The sequence below is a fragment of the Ruditapes philippinarum genome, unplaced genomic scaffold, assembly GCF_026571515.1.
Source record: "Ruditapes philippinarum isolate M1 unplaced genomic scaffold, ASM2657151v2 ctg6405_1_1_1_1, whole genome shotgun sequence".
Lineage (NCBI taxonomy): Eukaryota > Metazoa > Mollusca > Bivalvia > Venerida > Veneridae > Ruditapes > Ruditapes philippinarum.
The window spans coordinates 68,414-84,319 of NW_026858499.1; positions in this window are offsets into that span (position 1 = coordinate 68,414).

Consider the following 15,906-nt stretch of genomic DNA (forward strand, 5'->3'; position numbering starts at 1 on the left):
TATACAGAATATATAGTGAACACTTCTTCTGTGGCAATTCCTCCTACATTATTCATGTTTTACATTGCACATAGTTACATTGTTTATTGCTTGTATTTGTTTTTCAAATACAACATATTTATCTACAATGGAGATAATTGAAAACCTGGTTTCGTGGCATTGCCATGTTTCTTGTTAATGGTTTATATAAGTAAATTATTATTTAAAAATGTATATTTATTTGTTTGCTGAGGAATGTATATAGTTTGTAAGTTTTATAAATAATATGTTTATTTCAAATGCTCATTCTGTTGAATACTGAGTGTTGGTAAAGAAAAAAACATATTACTTTTAGAGAGAAAAAAACAAACAGATTTAAACATATTAGTTTTCTATGTATATTTTTGTAAATTGAATTATGCTTAATGTTGTGATTTAAGATTAAAACTTAAATGATATTTGACATGATAATATTAATTTGTTTGACAAGTACAGATGTAACGTTTCATTTGTATTATAACACTTTATACTGGGATGTCATTAATTTGTGTACAGTATCAGAGATGTATAAATTTATAAACAATGAAAATAATCAACATTTGATGAAATGTTTTAACCTCTTTTTTTGTGAAAGAAATAAAAGTATATAGGAAAAGATGAGAAAATTGAGATTTATTCCATGGATTTTAAGTGTACAAATTGATGGTATCCGAGTATAAAGTAGGTATTTTCATATTTCACTGCAATCATCTGTGTGACGATCGTCTGTGTGGAGTTAGAATTATAGGAGTTTTCAAAACTATAAACAGATTAAAGAAATCCTTACACAGATCAAGAATGACATTTAAATGGAAAGATATGCTAAGGATGATAAAAAAAATATACTCAAAGTAAAATTGTAGTGTGATTCTTAGCCAAACTGGAGTGAAATAAATTTATTTCATTTCAAGTTATTTTGAAAAATAAAATAAAAAGATTATTCTGGAAAAGTAATTAGACTTTTGAACTAACATTTTACACACAAGGTTTTTGGTCCAAACTTACATCCAATGTGACACAAATCTCAAAAAAAAAATCTTCCAAGCCTTCTATGTCAAAAAACTGGATACCCCTTTAACATTTTTATCCCTATATTCATGCACAGATTGTTCTGTTTCATTATAGTTAGATATTGTATAAATGTAAGGAAAGATTGTATCTACCTCATGGAGTAAGTATTATGTGTATGTATATATACAGGACGGCTGTTACAGAAACCAGAAGATGTTGTCATACATAATACTTGTTTGTTAATAACCTCATATGTTATTATATTTTAACTTTCTTTTTTTTTATCTCTTTTAATTAATATTCATTTTGTTCGTTTCTTTTTGGTGAAACAAAATTCTGTCTGCAGTGATTTTAATGTGTTAAAATTTTCCTTTCATTTATATGTTGTTATCTGTGTTTGAAAAAATGGTTATACTTATAACTGAAAATATTTGTTTATAATGCAGTTGTATACATGTTGGTAGCTTTCTGTTACCGTGGAAATGCACATTGCTTTTACACGATTCATGATGGTTTTGTTACCATTAAACCTTAGTCTGCAGCCACAGATTCCATCTCTGCCATGTCTCCCAACAAGTACAGAATGATCAGGATAAGCTGAAATATCTGTATTAACTGACAATGATCTGAACTATTCAGTCAGTTAAAAATATTTTGAAATTTTCCCTAAATAATTTGAATATTTTTTTCAAGATTTAAAGACAGACAAGTATGTGTCAGATATTTAGCATGTTAAGAGTTGAAGCCTAATAATAAATCATATACTACACTGGTCTTTCTTTATTGTAAATTGTGGCAATCTTATGATAACTAACTTTAAATTTCACCATTGAATAGACATTTTATTGTATTCACTCTTTTATTGATATTTTAAATTCTAAAATGCTACTTTTACAAGCTCATTAAAATTTTCGAAAGATAAAAATGACATAAATCTTTGTAGGTTATATTTGTATCCAGTTAGGATCATACACAAAACCTGTAAGTTTTCTCCAGTAATCCTTTGTTTTAGATTGCAACAAATTCTTGATTAGTACATATATGTAACTTTATTATTATGTTTGATTTTAATACTGTTTTAACTTGGCTCCTTAATCTTTATTTTAACAATATCAAGGTTTATGAAGCTGAATTACTGTATAAATCTGTCACTTGTTTTACACATTTTGTTTTTAGCTCACCTGTCACAAAGTGACAGGGTGAGCTTTTGTGATCGCTTTCCGTCCGGCGTCCGGCCGTCAAGCCGTAAACTTTTGCTTTAAATGACATCTCCTCATAAACCACTGAGCCAATTTCATCCAAACTTCACAGGAATGTTCCTTCAGTGGTCACCTTTAAAAATTGTTCAAAGAATTTAATTCCATGCAAAACTCTGGTTGCCATGGCAACCGAAACAAAAATCTTAAAATATATTTTTTAAACAACCCTAAAAGCTAGAGCTTAGATATTTGGCATGAAACATCTTCTAGTGAGTATCTACCAAGTTTGTTCAAATAAAAGCCCTGGGGTAAAAATTGGCCCCGCCCCGGGGGTCATTGATTTTCCCTATATGCATATAGTAAAAACTTAAAAAATCTTCCTTTAAAGAACTGTAAGAGCTAGAGCTTAGATATTTGGCATGAAACATCTTCTAGTGAATGTCTACCAAGTTTGTTCAAATAAAAGCCTTGGGGTCAAAATTGGCCCCGCCCCAGGGGGTCATTGATTTTCCCTATATGCATATAATAAAAACTTAAAAAATCTTCTTTTAAAGAACCCAAAGAGCTAGAGCTAAGATATTAAGCATGAAACATCTTCTTGTGAGTGTCTACCAAGTTTGTTCAAATTAAAGCCCTGGGGTCAAAATTGTCCCCGCCCCAGGGGGTCATTGATTTTCCCTATATGCATATAGTAAAAACTTAAAAATCTTCTTTTACAGAACCATAAGAGCTAGAGCTTAGATATTTGGCATGAAACGTCTTCTAGTGAATGTCTACCAAGTTTGTTCAAATAGAAGCCCTGGGGTCAAAATTGACCCCGCCCCAGGGTGTCATAGATTTTCCCTATATGCATATAGTAAAAACTTAAAAAATCTTCTTTTAAAGAACCCAAAGAGCTAGACCTAAGATATTAAGCATGAAACATCTTCTAATGAGTGTATACTAAGTTTGTTCAAATAAAAGCCCTAGGGTCAAAACTGGCCCCACCCAGGGGGTCATTGATTTTCCCTATATGTGTATAGCAAAAACTTAAAAATCTTCTTCGAAAAAACCCAAATAGCTAGAGTTTAGATATTAAGCATGAAACAATTTTTAGTAAATATCAACAAAGTTTGTTCAAATAAAAGCCCGGGGGTCAAAACTGGCCCTGCCCCAGGGGTGTCATTGTTTTTAACTATATGTATATAGTAAAAACTTTAAAAATCTTCTTTTAAAAAACCCAATGAGCTAGGACTTAGATGTTTAGCATGAAACATCTTCTTATGGGTGTCTACCAAGTCTGTTCAAATAAACAAATAAAAGTCCTTGGGTAAAAATTGGCCTGGGGGCGGGGGACTATATACAGGTGAGCGACCTCAGGGCCATCATGGCCCTCTTGTATAACTGTTACATACTGAATTATCTATATATATATGACAGTACCTGTATTTTTATGAGAATATGTACAATAAAATGAAATAAAACATGTTCATTATTTGTAGCAATATTGATCAATAAAACACATGTACTGATGTAAGACAGGGAGACAAATATCACAGCATTTACTGACTGTGTACTAGTGCTATTCTAGTGTTATACTAGTATACTATTGGTCTAAAGTGTGTAACTCTACTACTGTTATACTAGTGTACTTGAGTTATATAACTGTTATTCTAGAGTAATACTAGTGTGGTACTTTTATACAAGTGTATGTACTAGTGTTTATACTAGTGTTCTAGTGTTATACAAGTGTTAATACTAGTTTACTCGTGTTATTCAAATGTTAGTTCTAGTATTATACTAGTGTACTAGCGTTTATACTAGTTTTAAACTAGTGTTTATACTAGTGTACTTGTGTTAAACTAGTGTTTATGCTAGTGTTTATACTAGTGTACTTGTGTTATACAAGTGTTTATACTAGTGTAATAGTGTTTACACTAGTGTACTTGTGTAAAACAAGTGTTTATACTAGTGAACTAGGGTTGTACTAGTGTTATTCAAGTGTTTATACTAGTAAACTAGGGTTGTACTAGTGTTATTCAAGTGTTTATTCTAGTGCAATAGTGTTTCACTAGGTTTATACTTGTATACTAGTGTTATTGACCTCATGTTAACAAATAAAGTTATGATGTAAAAATTAACCAGTGTGTAGAGTCATCATGTGTCTCGTCTTACCATAGATAATCTGATTGTGTTACAAACTTAGTTTTCATTGATAAGAAAATGAACATTTTTCTATTGTCTCGTGTGAAAAATATATTATCTTGTAATAATGTATGTATTTATAATGAAAATGAAATAGAAAATAAATGATAAACAAATTGTTTTGTATTACTTTTGAAGAAAATTAAAACTATATTGAAAATAATCATTGCAATACTTCAGGTTTACAGATGCCTTGAGTGGGCCAAATGAAATTAATGAATAAAACCATATATCTGTTTAATGTAGGTCACAAAATAATTTTACTTGAGTCAGCAATCTTTATAACAAATTTATAGTACTGCAAGCATATTTTTTTAGAGAAAAAAAATAAGATTTCTTTATGAATCGACGACAGCCGTGTATATAAAAATATGTAAACGTCACCATTATCCTATGAAAACGAAGTTACAAACCTGCAGTATTATAATAAGACATATCTATGAAGTAGTGAATGAGTAAATTGAAAACTAGAACATACTTAACAATAACTTAAATATTAGTAACATCTGATATAATATTATTCTGTAAGACAACCAGTCTTTCATCAGTAGTCAATCTTAAAATGCGTTCTAGATTTTAGAACATTTTTTGATGGGCAGCCTTCGTTCCTTTGCTTTCATACTTGTCTACAAGATCTCTTTATTAATGTCATTATCTATCAAACCACTCTGTAGATTTTGATAAAATTTTTCCAGGAATTATCCTCATAATTATGACTTTCAACAAATGTTTTATAATGATTCTAGTTCGAGTGATGCTACATAATTAGTTATATTTTCAGAAACTAAATGTCCAAAAGCGTAAGATAATTGATATGTAGAATTACCCTTGCAACAGACAATTTGTGTAAACGCAAATGGTTGATTATACCTTTAAAAGGGTTTATATTCAAGCATTTCCCAACATATAAAGTGACAGTGTCATGGAGTCGGACTTTTGTTATATAAATTATTTACAATATTTTTCTTATATAATTTTTTATACCAGGAAACCTTTTTTGACTTAATTAAATAAAAAGAATCTGCTCCCCTGAAACAAGACCTACAGCTGAGATGGTATTTGTCGGCTTTGTAAATGTTTAAGTTTTACCCTTTATATAACAGGAAATGAGATGTATACAGGACTTATTTCACTTATATAAAGTTAGATAAATTTAGAACACAGTGGACAGTTGTATAAGTAATTTCCTCGGGGGAGAGATGTAGATTGTAATAGGATAATGACAAAGGTTAATGTAAGCTTTTAAATAACATAACTATATCTACTAAATGTGAACAAAATTATGTTTCATAATTTTCACAAATGAATATATTATTAAAGCCAATCCCTACACCATATCATAACAGGTACATTTCTGTTATATAAATTTCTGAAAAAGATGGTCATTGCTATACATGTACATATTTATAAAGAAAAATAACAGAGTACCAAGAAAGAAGTACAGTTTATATAACAATTTATTTATGTAGTGAAGTTCTTGCTATTAGAACATTTTGTATTATCATCAAAATTATATAATATTGTATATTATGTCAAAATTGCATATTCTCATACCATGTATACCATGTACACGCTTATGCACAGTAATTTTGAGTAAATCAGTTAAATATTGTGAAGATGTTGCAAATTTTGTACAACAGAGGAAAATTTAGGCATTTTGAAAACTGTTATGAAAAAAATTAGCCTTTAAATTGCAAGGAAATTTAAACACCATGAAGATATGTATGATAGCTCATATGATAGAACTTATAACAATAAATCTCAAACCCTACATTGTTCTTCAATTGATGACAATTGTGTTATATAATAAACCTAAAAATTGACCTTCATATTTGCACACTTACTTCTGTTAATCTATTCAAAATTAACATTGCCTAGTTTCTACAGGTAATGAAATGTGTCCTAACTTGATATTGACAAGATATAATAATTATACTCATCATTTTAAGAAGTCAGATAAATGGTTAGGCAAATAAACCTGCTGTAAGTGAAGGTTTTTTTTACGCCCTTGGTATAGTTAATGAATCTTCGTCAAGCAAGTTGGATTGATCTTTTAAGTTCTACCTGTGCCAATGCCTTCAAAATTTACACACTTACTTATCAATACAAAGTACATGATCTTTGCAAGTTATGTAGCTATGATTTCCATTTTTCCCAATTAAGTCATTGCCCTTTTCAGCACCTTGAAAATGGATATGAATATAACCTATTAAACTGTTGGATATATCTTAAGTTCTAGTGGCTTTTTTCGCACTCAATACAAAGTATATGATATTACCAAGTTATAAATAACTGTGCCATTGATTTTTCCCATTTATTTCCCTTTTTATCACTTTGAAAAGAGTGAGACTTAAAAAAGTGTTTGAGCACCATATTAAATACCGTATTCCGGTACTTGAATGATGAAATGATAAAATCTTGCCTTTTCAGGCAACGAAAATCTCTTCACAACGATTTATACACGATAATGAATGAGAAATATGTAAGAAGATATTTTTCTTCTTTGTGAACATGATTTCATACACATCTAGAGGTTACCTGTTCCAACACTGTAGTGTTAAATCCTAATTGGTATGGTTAACCTATTCCTACAAGTTGAATTTATCATTACTTCAATTATTTAAGACATTTTCCATATTTGGTAGGTGGATACCTATAATAGTCCTTATTTGTTGTGGAATTAGGGGTCACTGGGGTCAATGTCAAAGGAACTATTGTGTAAAAACTAAATTTTTACAATTTTAGTCACACAGCCCTTTTTCTGATGTCTTTGTTTGGTGACCTGAGTGACTTTCATGACAACCATTGACTTCCATAGCAATAAGTGACTTTCAATAGCTCATTATCATTGTCTTCCATACCAACCAGTAACTTCCCATAACAACCATGCAATGACTTACATAGCAATCATTGACTTTCCATACAAACCATAAATGTTCATTATATAGGCAACCTGTGAATTTCTATACTATCCAGTAACTTACCATAGCAATCATTATGACTTCAATAACAACTAGTGACTTCCCATAGCAACTAGTGTCTTACATAACAAACATTGACTTACACAACCATCAATTTCATAGCAAACAGTGACTTGCCATACCAACCATTGACTTTCCAAAGCAACCAGTGACAAGTATGGCAACCATTGACATTCATAGCAAACGTTTACTATCCATAGTAACCAGTGACTTCCATAATAAACAATGACTTTCCATAGCTACCACAAACTTTCCATAGCAACTAGTGACTTCCATAACAACCGTTCATGTCCATAACAACCAGTGACTTTCCATAGCATCCAGTGACTTTCATAGCAACAATTGACATTCCATGACAACCAATTTAAAGACCTTAGTGCCTTTCAATGGCAACCATTGACTTTCCATAGCAACCATAAATTTCCATAGCAACCATTGACATAACATAGTGACTAATGACTTTCCATAGCTACCAGTGACTTTTCATAGCAACCATTGACTCCCATAGCAAGCAGTTACTTCCAATAGCAACCATTGACTTACATAGCAACTATTGAATTTCATAGCAACAATCGACATTCCATGGCAACCAAAAGACCTTAGTGCCTTTCAATGGCAACCATTGACTTTCCATAGCAACCAATGACCTTATATTTCAACCATTGACTTCCAAAGCAACCATTTACTTTACATAGCTACCATTGACTTTCCATAACAACCATAAATGTCCAGTGAATTTCAACCAGTGAATCATTTATTAGCATCCGGTGACTTTCCTTAGCAACCAGTCACTTTCCATAGCTACCACTAACTTTACGAAGCAATCAGTGACTGCCATAGCTACCAGTGACTTTCCATGGCCCATGGCAACATTAGTGACTTTGTAAGCAACCAGTGACTTTCCATAGCAACCATTCACAGCCATACCAAGCAGTGTCTTCCCATAGCAACCAGTGACTTTCATTGAAAACACTGACTTCCATAGCAACCATTGATGTCCGATATCAATCAAAGACTTACATAACAACCATTGAATTTCATATCAAACATAAAGGGGTAAATAAATAAAAACGTCTGTCCAGGGTCTCAGACCCTCTTTGTTAAATGTAAAAGGAAAATGAGGCTATATTTGCACTTTAAATTAAGTTATAGATTTAAAGTTACTTAAATTTACAAGCTGATTTACTTTTTATTGGACATTGCTTGTAGGTAATGTAAAAATAAACTTATCATTCTAGAACAGTAGTATTTATAAGCAACATATGTAACAGAATGCTGCTGATAATAATACATTAGTAGACTACATAGTGATAATCCCTAGTTGTATTGAAGTAAGGTTATTTATGATATTGGAAAACAATAGAGGGATTTTATTTACAATGTTCATTAATAGGAATGGCCTCCTCTTTTTATGATTTATGTAATTTATTTTCATATTGGTTACATAAAACAAAATGTGTTAATTATTTACTTACCTCAATATTAAATGATTTCTATATATGGAAACAAATCAGGTATATGTATAACCTTTTAATAAAACAAGTCTTGCATAAGATATTGTTTTCAGCTATTATTATCATCAGTTGGCAAAATAATATGGCCAAAATACTCATTTTCAAAATTAGAATAATATTACAATCATAATAGTAAATTAATTTAAGTAAATGAAAAGTAAACATTAATTAGTTAAAGTAAACTTAAAGTATTAATTACAGTAAAGTAAAGTTTCAGTGAAAGAAGATTTTCATTGACTTCATGTACTACACTGTTTCCTGTAGAAGTTTAAGAAAACATACCAGCATTAGACTTTTTAGCTCACCTGAGCTTGCTCAGGATGATCTTTAAGGGTCGTTGAAAGTCTGTCGTCCGTCCACTTTTTTTCGTTAACATGAGATCTAAGTGGTCACATTTTTGCCTCAATCATCATCAAACTTTTTCAGGATGCTTGTCTAGGTAATTGTTTGGATGAGTTCGAATATGGGTCATCTCGGCGAAAAAACTAGGTCACAGGACAGGGATTTCTTTTGGCTTATTTTATAGCCGTTATTGGGTCATATTCCCAATTGAAAATAGTATATTATTTTCCCAATCCACAGGAAAAAATTAAATTGAAAGTTACAAAAATAAAAATATTGAATGAAAATTCTAAAATCTTTGAAAAATGATGTATCCAGGAGAATATTTTTTTGTAAAGTTATTTCCAGTTGTCCTTTCCAATTGAACTTAAATGCTGTAAGACTAATTATTTACATAAAACAGTTTTTTCTTTCTGGTGTTTTTTTTATATTGTTCAAGCAAACATGTTAAACAACATCATCATAAATGGGAAAATGCCGAGTATTAAAGTACAAAATATAGGAAAACAATAAAAAACTAAATATAAAACAAAATGGTTTTCCAGCAGCACTTTTACAATGATTATGAAATGTTGTTGACATCATTTACAGAATAACTCTCTATTTATTGTTCTAGGCTGCCCTGACAGTCTACAGAATAACTCTATATCTATTGTTCTAGGCTGTCCTGACAGTTTACAGAATAACTCTCTATTTATTGTTCTAGGCTGTCCTGACAGTCTACAGAATAACTCTCTATCTATTGTTCTAGGCTGTCCTGACAGTCTACAGAATAACTCTCTATTTATTGTTCTAGGCTGTCCTGACAGTCTACAGAAAATAACTCTCTATTTATTGTTCTAGGCTGTCCTGACAATCTACAGAATAATCTCTATCTATTGTTCTAGGCTGTCCTGACAGTTTACAGAATTGACTAGGCTCTACAGTTTATAGAATATCTCTCTGTTCTAGGCTGTCCTGACAGTCTACAGAATAACTCTCTATCTATTGTTCTAGGCTGTCCTGACAGTTTACAGAATAACTCTCTATCTATTGTTCTAGGATGTCCTGACAGTCTACAGCATAAATCTTCTATCTATTGTTCTAGGCTGTCCTGACAGTCTACATACAGAATAACTCTCTATTTATTGTTCTAGGCTGCCCTGACAGTCAACAGAATAACTCTCTATCTATTGATCTAGGCTGTCCTGACTATCTACAGAATAACTCTTCTTCTATTGTTCAAAGCTGTCCTGACAGTCTACAGAATAACTCTCTATTTATTGTTCTAGGCTGTCCTGACAGTCTACAGAATAACTCTATTTATTGTTCTAGGCTGTCCTGACAGTCTACAGAATAACTCTCTATCTATTGTTCTAGGCTGTCCTGACAATCTACAGAATAACTCTCTATTGTTCTAGGCTGTCCTGACAGTTTACAGAATAACTCTATCTATTGTTCTAGGCTGTCCTGACAGTTTACAGAATAACTCTCTATCTATTGTTCTAGGCTGTCCTGACAGTCTACAGAATAACTCTCTATCTATTGTTCTAGGCTGCCCTGACAGTCTACAGAATAACTCTCTATCTATTGTTCTAGGCTGTCCTGACAGTCTACAGAATAACTCTCTATCTATTGTTCTAGGCTGTCCTGACAGTCTACAGAATAACTCTCTATCTCTTGTTCTAGGCTGTCCTGACAGTTTACAGAATAACTTTCTATCTATTGTTCTAGGATGTCCTGACAGTCTACAGCATAACTCACTATCTATTGTCCTAGGCTGTCCTGGCAATCTACAGAATAACTCTCTATCTATTGTTCTAGGCTGCCCTGACAGTTTACAGAATAACTCTCTATCTATTGTTCTAGGCTGTCCTGACAGTCTACAGAATAACTCTCTATCTATTGTTCTAGGCTGTCCTGACAGTCTACAGAATAACTCTCTATCTATTGTTCTAGGCTGTCCTGACAGTTTACAGAATAACTCTCTATTTATTGTTCTAGGCTGTCTTGACAGTTTACAGAATAACTCTCTATCTATTGTTCTAGGCTGTCCTGACAGTCTACAGAATAACTCTCTATCTATTGTTCTAGGCTGTCCTGACAGTTTACAGAATAACTCTCTATTTATTGTTCTAGGCTGTCCTGACAGTCTACAGAATAACTATCTATCTATTGTTCTAGGCTGTCCTGACAGTCATAAAAACCAGTCTTGCGATTTAAATACTAGTACAAGTGCGCTGCTCTCTTAATATTTCCTTTTGGTCAAGTGATTAATCTTCAGTGTTTTCAGAAATTGGTCTGGTTTGTTTTGATTGATTTCTAGGTAAAAGTTTCGAAGGGGGGGTTCCCTTTGGGGTCATAAAACCTGGTCACACTTAACCAAAATGAAAAAAAAATTGTGGGTTTTTAACCCTATTAAGTGGGTCCCCAAATTGCCCTCAAAATCAATCAAAACTTGGTCAGAATGCTTGTTCTAGGGGTAATTCTTGCTCAGATAAAGTTTGAACATGGGTCATTAACTGGGAATGAAAAAATAGGGGTCCACGGAGCTTAAAAAAAAAAAAAAAAAAACTTTATAACACTTCCATTGGCTACTGTTTTAAATCCAATATCCTGGAAAATTGGGGTCTTAAAGTTTTTTTTTGGATGATTTCCTAGGTCCAAAATCCAAATATGGGTCACGCATGGGGTTCAAACAAAGTTCACCCACTGCCTAAATATTTTGAAAAACCTTTTTGTAACCATCACTGTAGTGGTCACATTTTTTGCCCTAAATCATGACACAAAACTTGGGGTCAGGATGTTTTTTTCTAGGTAATTGGTCGTGGTTTTTAAACATGGGACATCTTGTGAAAAAGCTAGGTTACAGGAGCTAAAAAGGAAAAAAAATCTTTGTTAACTTGGTCTCCAGTGGCTTCTGTTGTTATCCAAATAATCCCGGAAAAAGGTTTTGCAAGTTTGGTTTTATTGATATTTACTTAAGTAAGTATCGAATTATAGGAGGTTCACTTGGGGGTCAAAAATAAAGAGGGGCACCACAACGCCTGTCCACAAAATTATGGAAAAAATCCTTTGTTTAACTGAGTAAGTTGGTCAATTTTTTGGACAGACTCAATTGGGCGATTCAAATTTGGTCCCATGTGCTATTTTAAAGTAATTGCCGGATGAGTTTGATTGTGTCAGGGTGCGCGATTCTCATTTTGCCATCTTGGCCCCCTTTTTGTTTATATGTAGATTGACAAGAGAATGGCATTTTTCAATTTTCTGATAACTTAAATAGATTTACTGTAAAATGGAACAATGAAATTTTAGGGATTCATTTATGACATCTGTATCTTTTTTAATAAAATTGGCATCAATTTTGTCTTAAGCCAGTAACTGTTGCTTTTCTATAATATCTGAAGATTCACAGTTAAGCTTTTGTATCACAGAACTTTGTTCAACAAAGGGTATTTAAAATTTATTTGTTTCTTTTGCATTCTTTTGATAAAAGAATGTTTTGTATGTGATTATGTGATAATTCTGTTTTATTTTTAGCTTTTTTAATAAATTTGTTTCATATGTTAGGATCAGTATTTGGTTTGCCATTCTCAGTATGTTTATTTTAGGGTGACTCTGTTGAAAATCCTTGAGGTTTTTTCCAGACAAATTTTTCAAGTCTTTCCAAAGTTTTTTTTAACTTTCTTTCTTTTTTATACAAGTTAATCTCCTTATAATAGAAGTCTGTTTTTGCTCACAGTACAAGTCAGTTCTTTAACTTGTGATTTCTAGTATTTGAAGTCTTCAATATTATTTTTTTTTTGCATAGTTCTTTTTATGTATTGAAGTAGCTATGTCTTCATTGAACCAATGAGCTTGATTTTGATGCTTAACTTGTTTTTTTTTGTATGGGGCATTCATGTTAAGAGTTTTTAAAAATAAATTTTTGAAAGTATCTAAAACATCATCTTGGATCACTAAACATGTCAATTAAGAGACCAATTGTCTTCTTTGAAAGATCACATAGGAATTTATCTGAGCATCAAAGTTCTTTGAGTGTCTTTATTCAATTGTAATGCAATGGACCTTTTTTCATATTTTTATAAGTGAATTCAGTGAAAAGTTTTGGGATGATTGATCACTTATAGAAAGTATGGATCTGCAATGTTGGTTAATTTTTGTTAGTTGTTTTCTAATAGATATATAAATAAAAGCTGGGCAGTCCATGGGTACCCGTGAAGCTTGCTTTGTTTATTTGTACAGGGTCATGCCTGAATTGGCAAGTAAACAACATTAGAACAACAAACAACAATATAAACCTGCTAAATATGGTCAGTGATTTAGACCCACAAAACAAACATCAAAACAACCTTACATAACTACAATCATTTCCTGTTTACCTTATACAAAATAAATGTATGCAATAATTTTCTGTATATAGACAATGAACTTTCAGTATTTATTAAGTTATGTTGTGTAACAAAACTTGTCCTGCTCTATACCTTTGCCTATCTTTTTTTCCTAAGACACAACCATTAAATTTTTTTGGGGAACAAATTGCTAAGGCATTGCTCCCACTTGGACTTTAAGTTGGGTTTGGCTTGTGCTTTGGCTGGTTAAACATTTTATTGACTTTAATACCACCATGATATGATGGCAAGGATTTAGACCAGTTTTTATAGTTTATTGGTTTGTAAGTCTTTCTGTTGACTTACATGGGCAATGTTCAATGTTGTTTGTACATAAATTTAACAAAAGTCTTACCTTTTTGGTCTGGTCCTTTAAAATAACTTTAGAGAAAGTATACATACATTTATCCATAAAAACATTAAAAAAATTATTTCCAGAAATAAAAATTATGTAAGCATTTTTAAGTTCAATATATATTTTTTTATGTAATAAATCATTATCACTTTACATATAAAGTTTATTACAAATAAACCCAAATCTCCTTTTGGTTTTTTTTTTTTTTGTTCATAAAAAAAAACAGTCATGTTATCCAGGAAGAAATGTTTTTTGTAAGGTTTTATTTCCCAGCTTAAATGTTCCCTTTCCATTGAACCCTTAAATTGGCTGCAAGACTAAACATAAAACGCAGTTTTTGTTTGTGGTTTTTTTTTAAATTGTTCAAAGGCAAACAATGTTTAAACACACAATCATGAATTTAGGGAGAAAATGCCAAAGTATTAAAAATTACAAAAATATAGGAAAACAATTTAAAAAAACTTAAATATAAAACAAATTTGTGACCATTGGGTTAAACAGCAGCAACTTTTACAAATGATTATGAAAATGTTGTTTGAGAACATTTATTTAATTACTGTTTACAGATTAATCCTTTAAATCTATTGTTCTAAAGGTTGCCCTGACAGTTTACAAGAATAACTAATCTATCTATTGTTCTAGGCTGTCCTGGCAATCTACAAATAACTGTCCATCTATTGTTCCTAGGCTTTTCTTGACAAGTCCTACGCAAAACTAACTCTCTATTCGTATTGTTTCTAAAGGCTGCCCCCGATAGTTCTAAGAATAAACTCTTTTTTTATTAAATTCTAGGCTGTCCGACAGTTTACAGAATAACTCTCTATCTATTGTTCTATGGCTGCTGACAGTCTCAGAATAACTTCTATTTATTGTTCTAGGCTTTCCTGACAGTCTACAGAATTTTAACTCCTATCTATTGGGTTTCTAGGTGTCCCTGACAATCTACAGAAATCTCTCTATCTATTTGTTCAAGGCCCTGGCCCTGACGGTCTTACAAATAAATCTCTAATTTGTTTCAAGGCTGGTACCTGACTCAGTTTACAAGGAATAAACTCTCTATCTTAAATTGTTTTTCTAGGCTGTTCATTACAGTTTTACAGGAAATAACTTTTTAAATCTTATTGTTTTCTAGGGTTGGGGCCCTGACAGTTTTACAGGGGAATAACCCTATTTCTTCTTTATTGGTCACCTAGGGCCCTTGTCCCTGACAGTTTACAGAAATAACCTCTATTTAAATTTTTTTTCTCTGGGCTGTCCTGACGGTTTTTCAGAATAACCTCTCTATCTTATTGTTTCTAAGCCGTTCCTGACAAAATTTCTAACAGAATAACCTACTCTATCTAATTTGTTCCAGGGCTGTCTGACAAAGTTCCTTCAGAGAATAACTCTCTATTAGGTTCTATTGCTGGGTCCCGGGCGACAGTTTACAGGAAATAACTTCTATCTAACGCTCTAGGCTGTTCACCTGACAAAGCTTAACAAAGAATAACTTTTAAATTAAATTGTTCTAGGCTGCCCCTGACTAGTTTACCAGAAATAACTTTCTATCTATTGTCCTGGGCTTGTCCTGAAAGTTTCAGAATAACTTCTCTATCTTTAGTTGTTCTTAGGTGCGGTCCTGAACAATCTTACAGAAATAACTCTCGTTATCTTTTTCTAGGCTGTCCGGACAGTCTACAGAATAAAACTCTCTATTTATCTTGTCTTATAGACTGTTTCTCCTATGACAAGTTACTACAGAATAACTCTCTATCTGTTCTAGGCTGTTCCCTGGCATAATCTACAGGAAATAACTCACTAATCTATTGTTTCTAGGATGTTTCCTGACAGTTTACAGAATAACTTTAAAATCTATTTGTTTTTAAGGCATGCCCTGGCAAGTTTTACAGAATAAAACTCTCCTATTATTGTCCTAGGCTGTCCTGACAGTTT